The sequence below is a fragment of the Formica exsecta genome, unplaced genomic scaffold (assembly GCF_003651465.1).
Source record: "Formica exsecta isolate Colony F162 unplaced genomic scaffold, ASM365146v1 scaffold1505, whole genome shotgun sequence".
Lineage (NCBI taxonomy): Eukaryota > Metazoa > Arthropoda > Insecta > Hymenoptera > Formicidae > Formica > Formica exsecta.
This window is the reverse complement of record NW_021848831.1, coordinates 381,342-391,387: the sequence shown is the minus strand read 5'-3', so window position 1 is coordinate 391,387 and position 10,046 is coordinate 381,342. Positions and strand designations below refer to the sequence as shown.

Genomic DNA, 10,046 nt, shown 5'->3' with positions numbered 1-10,046 from the left:
CCACCATCGAAAAAAATAAAAAAAAAAGAGGGATATGTCTTTTTTTTTTTTTTTTTTTTTTTTAAATAATATAAATGATAATCAATTTATATAACTTAGCACATATCGTTGGTCTGCTCGTCGTCCAAACCTCCTTTTCCTCTCTTCCTCATCCTTTGCTGTTTCCTCGCGACAGTCATTCTTACTCGCGAAAATACGATTTATTATGGTTAGCCGTATACGCAATGATCGCGAGACACTTTGTACTCCCGATCGCAGAACAATCATAGGAGATACGTACTTTATTATATCGTAAGAGAGAGCAACTTCGAAAAGTACGATTTGCTCGACGTTTATACGAAACCAAAATCGTGCGCTATTCGTTACAACAATGCTATTAACGCACAGCAAAGTAATGCATAGCGCAGTGTCGAGATAACAAATCAGGATAAGAGGCAACGATACTTGCGAGTATCAATTTAACATGCCTTTTTTAAGAGTGGAAGAGTGGACTATCGGCTTACCGATAATTTCTCTAGATTCTTTCTCTGTGTCTGTCTCTTTTAATTATTTTATCAAATTATTTTTAATTATTAATTTAATCTATTTCGACGAGTATGATGTATAATGTAATTTCTACCGGAGTTATATTGTTATATAGTTTCCGCATACCAGATGGAAGAAGAAGATTTCCACTGAACAAAAGACTAGCAGATCTCTATTAAAAAATTCCAAAACTTCGAACGGCGGAGCTTCGTTCATCTGAAATTCTTGACGATGCGAAATAACTTATAATAACGTCGTGGATAAAAACTCCCTCCCTCACTTTCGCGCCGTTCCTTTCCCCGCGCGATCGTTGGAATTATTGACGAGCCGCGAATTATATTGAAGGCACGAAAGGGTCGAAGGTCCTGGCGCTGGGAAGGAAGAAACTCCGCGAGGTGTGGGTGGAGGGGGGGGGGCGAAAAAAGACGCGCCCTTAAAAAAATAAGGGAACAAAGACGAAGGGAAAGGGAGGAATAAAGCGCGCGCCTCGATAGAAATAGCGACTGCTTGATACACCGTGCACATCGGATAAATTTTCAATTGGACAAATTCTGAAAGGGTCGCTACTACACCCTCTCTTTCTCCCTCCCATCCGATTCCTCCTCGCCATCCCCTCCGGCATACGGTCGAGCAAGTTTAAAAATCGATGCAGTCCCGAGGAACCTTCCTCGTCTTTTTCCTCTTGCGTTTTTTTTACCGTCTCCTCCCCTCCTCCCTCCATCTCGATTTCGTGGGGGCGAAACCACCCTTCCTTTCCTTTTATCGGATTTCCTTTTCTCCTTCTCGTGAATAGGAAAAGAACGTATACACATACTGGTCGGAGGTGGCCAGATACGCGTATGGTGGACGACATAAACTACGGAGCGATAAGCGTACCTCTCCTTTTCGTCGTTCCCAATGCGATTTTTTGGTAGACACGATTGGAATTTGAATGTATGTATGTAAAGTCTAGCTCTTATCTTTATTTTTGTTAGATCGAAAAGGCGCTGGATAAAACGCAGTGTATATTGAATTGTTATTAATTAATTTATATACGAATATAAAATATTTCGCTACATAAATTAACAATTTGTTTGTTGTCGAATAAATATTTCAATTGCATTTATACCCACTATTTCAATTATAGACTGAGAGTATATGAATTATTTTTACGATCCGTTGCTTCAACGGCCAATCTGTATTTTTAATGCTTTCCGGGCGAACCTTTGGGGATATTTCCGCTTTGATATATCACGTACGCGCCGCGCGGGATCAGGAGCCGCGGAATTGCAAATCGAAAATACGAATCCATTTTTTCTCCGAACCTTGAAGCTTCGCCTCGTGTCTATACATATACATATACATCGTGCCGATGTATACGTGCACTCCGTGACGGAGGGGTCAGGGGGAAGGAGGGCGGAGGGAGGGAGGAAGGGGGTTATATTGGATGTGGGTTCGGGGGCGCCCCGAAATTTCGAATGCGGGCCACGTAGACGCTAAAACGCCCCCATGATTCAATTCGCATCAGCCATCCTCCTTCGTCCCCGGTTTCCCTCTCCCTTCCCCCGTCTCTTCCCCCTTCGTCGTCCCTCGGCAACCTTAGAGCACATCTTCGGGAAGCTCCCAGTGTGTTCTAGCGTTGGCGCGAAGACATTCCCGGAGCGTGTCAACCCGTGCGCTACTTACCGCGATTGTCTACTCTCCCGCACACCCCCTCCTACCCTTCTTTCGTCCCTCGCGGCGAGAATTTTCCTCTTATACGGCCCTTCGCGACGGGAGAGAGGGGGGATGCAATTTCTATTTTAGAAGCCGATCGAAATGCATTTAGGCGGCTGCGTCGAAGCCGAGCGAGCGAGTGAGCGCAAGCTTGCCTGGAGTGATGGTGGGCGCGAGAAAGAGGACTCGCTTTACAGCTCTCGAGGATCGATATTCGGCAGCTCGGACTCGTAAACTATTGCTGTATCTATACGCGCGCGTTGGCTCCGACACTTTAAAGCTCCTCGAAGAGAGGAAACTTGGAAGCGACAATATGTACACGCGAATACGGCGCGTGGTGTGACTTTAACTCGTAACAAAATATGCACGTTAAAAAGGGGAGAGGTGAGAGCTTTTCTCTTTATCGTCATCCTTATTTGTAGTATAAATATTTCGATATCGTGGTAACTGAGTCGCAATTCAAAATTCTGTTGGGATAAAATGTACTTCCGAATAAAGCGACAAATAATTCTTCATGTTTCTCCATTATTTTGCTTTATTAATTATTTGAAGCTTAATTCGCAAAAAGCTTTTCATTTTCAACAATTTGTAATTCAAATGTTATTTGATATTCCAGCTAATGAACATTACCAAAGAAACATTATAAAGAGAATAACACTATAACTTAATTTTCTGCACAATTACTTTTCAACTTCACGATTACTTTATATGGCTTTATATTTTGAATATTACAGATATTTAATTTTGATAAATAAACAATTTATAAAAAAACAGATGTATCGGAAAATTATGGTTTGAAAAAGTGAGACTTTATTTGCATTACATTCAATATTATGACATAGGATGCTGTAGTAGAGTAATTAAATGTTAAATATACGTATCACGCACACATGTTTAAACAGATAAAAAATTAGCACTTTATATAAGTGGTATGGCTAGTTAATTAATTATGATAAATGATCAATTTGATAATTAATTAATTGAAACTCGATTGAGTCGATAACGATGAAGTTACGAAGATGCGACGTACGCGAATTATGTAATACAAATTGAATGTAATTAAACGAACTAATATGTGGGTCATCAAAATTGGTGAAAGCGTAATATGATTCGCCTGCACATGAACAAATCACATTTTGGATATTAATGAAAAAGTTTCGTTTGACAGACATATATATTTTGTCGGAATACCGTACATATTTTATTAAACGTAAAGAAATCTCTCATTCTCCGATAATGGATATGACACGCGCGCAATATAATGCACACGCAGAGAGAGAGAGATTTTTATTTGTCGGAATAATTAGAGTAATAAAATATAGAGTAATAAAATATTAGAGTAATAATGTGTGACGCGAATTATACATACGCAACTATTTCTCTCTTTCCCGTCTTTTCTGAAAATATATTATATATATTCAAGCTTACGTTATTTCTACGCGAGCAATTTTAACGTTACATTCAATTCGAAATTCTGCGATAAACGACACACACCGCGCTGCAGCGAAACGAATGGATTAGCTTCCATTCTCCGTGTATAGTAAAAAAAAAAAGGAAGGAGCAAACGCGTACGGCATACACGTACCGGCCGAGTATATGGAACTCATCGTTTCCAAGCTATTTCGCAAGTCCGCCCAATCGTAGAACTATTTTGTTGTACGTGGCTGGATTCAGAATGAAATTTTCCTTACTGCTGGTGCTTGTCAAGGCGCCCGAAACTGTTAAGATGAGGTTACGCGCTAAATCGACGACGGTATTTACGGAGTGAAGCCTTTTTTCCGAGAAATACGTTTCTGCGCGCGAGAAACTTTGCCGAGATTATGTCGTTAATATTTTCGGAGATCTTTTAACAATCCAATATTTTGATATTTTTCAACATGTGCATTGCAATTAATCTCGAGTGCGATGCGCAATATTCATCTGTCGAAATTGATGGAGAATTGCGAGTAGATCGATCGCATATATCGGGATTGTAATACCAATCAGCGTATGTTATTTTGGTCGTAAGATAAATATTGTTTTTCGCGGAATTCGAGGTAGCAGAACATATTTCAGAGAAAAAAACGCAAAATTTATTCGGCAATGCTGCTGCTGATCTGAAACGTTTTCTTTATGCAAACGTCGCAACGATGGGTAAAATTGGGATGCGAGGCTGTTTGAAAAATAAAATACGTAATTCAATCGATGTGTGAAATTTATTATAAGGAATTCAGTCTATTTCAAAGAATAAAACAAATCGATTTTTTTGTTACATTATCTGAAAATACGATGTCTGAGGAATATGTCTTTTAAATTTTATTGAAAAATTTGCAAAATTAATGGTGTTATAAGATTTTGAATAGGATATCGCGCGAGTCTTCAAATAGCTTGCAAAACTTTAAATACGTTTTTCTCAACACACTGTTTTGGTGTGGATATCTTGAAAACTAATTGACCGAATAATTTCAATATTTTTTAAATAAAAGGCAATATTTTTGGGGGGATACTGAATTTAATTAGAATTTAAAAACTTAATAATTAATATTTTTCTGGCCTTCAAAAAATGAAACAATTTTAGCAAAATTAAAACATCTAATTTTAAAATGACACTACTTTGTTATATTTTATTTTTTTTTAATGAAATTAGGTTTAGTATCCCAAAAATATTCTACGGAATAAAACTAGACCAAGTTTTTTTATTTCTGACAATTACACGAGGAGCATGTCACACCGTCGAATCATATATTTTTGAACACGCTACGCGAAGAGGCTCGTATTGAACAAAAAAAAGCTTAATATCCAAGATTTAAAAATTCTGACGTACTGTTTAAACATCAATAAAAAAATATATAAAACGCCAAAAAGATTAATTTCTAATATTGTTTAAAAAATTTCCTGAAAATCATCAATTTTTCATACGCTGGAATAGACTGCCTTTAATAGACGAGCAATGCTGAATAAAAAAGTACATGGAATAAAAAATCTACGAACGCACAAGCTACTTTACAACAGGCGGCTTGGTTGTGAAAATTTTCAGATATGGAATTTTCTTTGCAGTTTGCAAAGAGGCAAGAAAAAGAGTCTCGACGAGACGATGACGATGACGAGGATCGAGGTCAGAGGTGATACGAATTGATTTGTAGGGGGACGAACGAAAGCTTGCCGAGGTCCCGTGAAATGGATGAAACGCAAACTTTTCAACGTGCCAGTGTGGAGAGGGCGATTTCTTCCCTATCGACTCTATCCCCATCCCCTTTACGATCGTTCCAACCCTTTTGCGCGAACGACGCTCCCGGATAGACTTCTTGAAAAGAGCAACGGTATTTTCTGACTTCCCTCCGTACAATCGCGTTACCTGCATATTAAAATCTCGTTAACGCCGTCGCTTAAAATTATCTTGCGCCTTCCTTTATTCTTCTCGCCGACTTTAACGCGTAGCCGCCGGATAGGTTGTGTAATCGATGCAACACTAGTGTATATTTTTTTTATTTACTCTTTAATTCATCCTTCAACAAGTGTGTGAAATTGTAATATAATTGATTTATAGAGAAAGCATTAAAGAGTAATTATATATATTAATGAAATTCTCATGATTACATTCTTCTTGAACAATTGTCAAATGGTAAAAAGTCGCAGAATTATTAATTTTGCCACTGAAAAATATATATAAAAATCTGGGTCAATTCTTCATTAAAAATGCATATACACGTCGTCATGTATATTTCATAAAATTGTTAACAATGCATAAAAAGCTTTGTAAACGGCATGTTTGATTCATTAGAACAAGCGTTTCTATCAAATTACAAGACGCAAATATCACCTGAATTTTTCACGTCCTGTTACATTCTGTAGATATGCACGGTACACAGTACATATTATGCCGGATAACTCTCTGAATACGGGCTGCTTGTCAATTGATAAGGACGGCTAATCAAAATTAATGCGGCCATCGTTAACGACGACGGTGTCGAACTTTCCCCAAGATCCATTCGTCTCTTTCGAGGAGGATCGGACTTGACCAGGTTCGAGCGAAACCCAACGGTCCTACCGCGGGAATATCCAGACGTTTGTCAAACGTTTTCTTGCCGCGACTTGTCGGAATCGGCCCCCGACAAATTGGCTGGCCTGGCAAAAAGCGAGACCGAGCTTTCGGCGTGTGTCTGTATATGTCCCACGTTGGCTGTTACGGTTAGAGGCGAATCCCTTTCGTCGCTTTTTGTCGGATCTGGCAGAACTCTCTCGCGGCAGTTTGCGCGCAAGATTTCTCTATTACGCGTAATGAAACGACGCGGTTACGTCCGAAAACAGAACGGCGGGACGGATAATTCATAGCGGCCGCCGAGAATGGACGAGTTCTGGCTGTTTTGATACCGCCGGAACGGTGGAAAGCTCGCCGAGAAGTTAAATGTGCAATTATAGCGATTATACTCCATTGTGACGTTAACAAATATTGTGATAGCCTAGTTTTCGAGAAGATATTATAATGATATAATACTATGTTTTTTTAGAAATCTAGGAGGGTTGGTAAAATATCTCATTTGTCTGAAAATAATTTATCTGGAGAAAAAAAAAAATTTGTATAAAACAATTAACAAATAAGAAAATTAATAAAAGTGAATAAACGACCAAATGAATTTTTTTGGAAAGAATACAACTGTTTATATATATCTCGAATTATAGAATTATAGATTTATAGAAAGTTTACTAGCGACTTTTTAAAACTCCTTTACGTGTGTCGTGTATTCATCTAAGAATATATCTTTTACATAGCCTTTTTTTGCGCATATTTTAAAATTCTGTCGGACAAAATTTCTGTCCGTCCAACTTTTAATAGCTGATATTGATTTAGTTTTAAATCACATACATGTCTGCTCAATATTAATTTATAATTTAGTTATCAGTTATCAGACGTTCTTCAAAATGAATTTTGAAGAACGTCTGAATTTCTATCAATTTAGTTTTATATCAATTTATAAATTATTGGATTATAATATATTATATAATTTATTATATTAAATTTATAAAATATTGATTTAGTAAAGAAATTTTATTTAATTTTGAAAAATTTTTTGGTATATTATTAAAAAAGTTTGAATTAATATCTTAATATAATTTGTTATTTAAATAACTTTATAAGGAAAAGAAAATTTCACAATGCCAGAAATTTTGTTGCAAAAGAAAAATAATTATAACACTTTATCGTTGTACGCTTAAGTTTCAATACTTTTGAGAATTGTTAATCTTCAATGAATTTGAATCGGATTCACTATTGAGATATTGATGAATAGTTAAGTTTTCGAATCCCCTGATTGTTAGGTATCAATCGGTGTGAGAGTGGAGAAGCCAAACTGAAAGTAGGACGATCTTATAAAAGCGGGGAACTATGCTTATAAAATTCTACTACGAACTTTACATTTGAGATCGACTCGAGTTCGGTTTGACACATCGCAGGAAAGTTATAATTCGGCTTCAATTTGGCACATTTGACCGAAGAAGAAGTTGGGTACCGCGTGCTTCTCGGAACACCGCGGAACTTTATATTCACGGTCGATGTGGATAAAATATAAGCGTTTATTCCGACGATGTTTGAATTAATAATTTTCGTCCCCGATAAGCGACCAGCCGAATGTCGGAGAAAGTTTACCGATTTCTCTTATGTATCGCTTATATATCGAACGTGTACGCTGTCCGATATATAAATCAAAGTTGAAAGTTGTAATTCTTGCGAGAAAGTAAGATCTCTTTGTTTAAAAAGGGAATTTTTACCCATATCACATCTTTTCCTTGTTTCAAAATTCATCATCGAGGATCTCCACTTGCGCTTTTAACGTCGGATAATCTCTTGAAAACATCACGGCTAGCACATTTTAACGATGGCTTATATTCCTTGGCCGCTCCATTTATTTTACAACTGCAAATTTATTACGGCTGACAAATTTATATCCGCGGTGACAAATTTCAAGTGGGACGATTCTACGCCGTTTGTGCCGAAGATTCGCGTGCGGTCCAGTGCGGTTCTGCGTTCCGCAGGAGAGAAGTCCATGTGTGCATGTCGCGACGCACGTGCGGCGACTGTGAACGTGGACAAGGCTTAATAATGGTGGAAGCTCGCGGCTTAACATTCCAACGTGACCGCTGGCATACGCGGTTAGCACACCTGAGGGATTTTGAGTTATGGTCGGAAACGACGGCGGTGGCGGCGGCTGGGGAGACGCGGGGGGCGACGCAGGTGAAACGAAGGGCCGCGGGATGACACGAGGGTTGAGGAAGGGAGAGGAGGGTGTCCCACCCTCCTGCCGTCTCGGCAGGACCGCGCTTAGGGATTGCGGACGAAGGAGCGGGTCGAGGACGTAACGCGGTGACGCGCTTTACGTCCGTGTCACTTGCGAGGTAGCATTAATTATTTCATATCCAGAACTCAATTTCCCGCCCAACGAGAGTCAATTCTGTCTCTCACAGGCTCGTCCGGATTGCGAGGTGACATTAACGACGATTAAATTGATCCCCAAGTAAAAAAAAAAAAAAAAATAAAAATATGAAAATTGTTCGCGAATTATGCAAATTTGATGTCCAGCGATATATATAATGAAAAATACCTTACTCGTAGTTTAGAAATTATGTAATTATGTAGCATCACAAATTTAGATTATTCATTGAGGCGTCCGTGTTATTGACGATGTTATCTTTTTATTTACATGTGTGAGATGTTATTCTTTAGTAAGAAGATCATCATATATCAGTAAAATCCGCCGACGAAATCTAGAAGTGGTGTCGGTGTCGTCGAGCTAATTACGTCTGGCGTCGCCGATATATCGGGCGCCGTCGACGAATATTGCAGCTATCGGAGCTATCTGGTATCGGCGACAATTGTTGGGTTGATTGTAAGTATCTTCGCACGTAATTGGGCTGCCAGTGAAGCACCGGTCAATTATTGCGGAAAAGACACGATTGAGGTGTCGCGACTTCGAATTTTACGCTCGCGTGTAACTCGCGGCAACAAGTAGATTTTATTTCGAGTTATATTAAAAAATGTTGAATGTTAAATTGAGTAAGAACAATGTAGTCTGTAGTGCAATTTATCGTTTGACTTTAATTTAAATTTAAATAAAGAGAATAAACTTAGGGAAAATATATATAGATGAAAAGTTTAAGGGTCCAGTCTACTCTAGCAGTATGAAAAATAAATGATTTTTAGAAATTCTTTTTTGAAGAATATTAAAAAATTAATTTTTTTGACGTTTCACATATATTTTGATTGACGTTTAGACAATACGTCAGTATTTTTAAATCTTGGATATTTAGTTTTCTTTTTGTTCAAAACGAGCCTCTTCGCGTAGCGTGTTCAAAAATATATTCGACGGTGTGATATGCTGCTCCTCGTGTAACTATCAGAAATAAAAAACTCGGTCTAGTTTTATTCCGTAGAATATTTTTGGGATACTTTTGGGATAACTTAATTTCATTTAAAAAAATTAAAAAATAACAAAGTATAGCGTTATTTTAAAATTAGATGTTTTAATTTTGTTGAAATTTGTTCATTTTTTTAAAGATCAAAAAATATTATATATTAAATTTTTAAATTTTAATTAGGTTCAGTATCCCCTTAAAAAATGTTCTCTTTTATTTAAAAAAAAATTAAAGTTATTCAGTCCATTAGTTTTCAAGATATCTGTTACACCAATTTTTAAAACAGTGTTTAAAAAAAAAGCTTTAACTTTAAAGTTTTGCAGATCTGTTTAAAGACGCTCGCGCTATCCTGTTCAAGGTCTTATACCACCGTTAATTTTGCGAATTTTTCAATAAAATTTGAAAGACATATTCTTCAGACATACGTTCAGAAAATGTAA

At 37.4% G+C, this 10,046-nt stretch overlaps 1 protein-coding gene across 1 annotated transcript in view; it reads left to right on the top strand.

Moving 5' to 3' along the window:
• LOC115232889 overlaps window positions 1–6,621 on the top strand; it is a 27,063-nt gene extending 20,442 nt beyond the window's left edge. The window contains exon 17 of the transcript XR_003883673.1: window positions 5,257–6,621. The gene's annotated coding sequence lies outside the window, so the exon portion shown is untranslated. The remainder of the gene's footprint in view (window positions 1–5,256) is intronic.
• The last annotated feature ends 3,425 nt before the right edge of the window (window positions 6,622–10,046 follow it).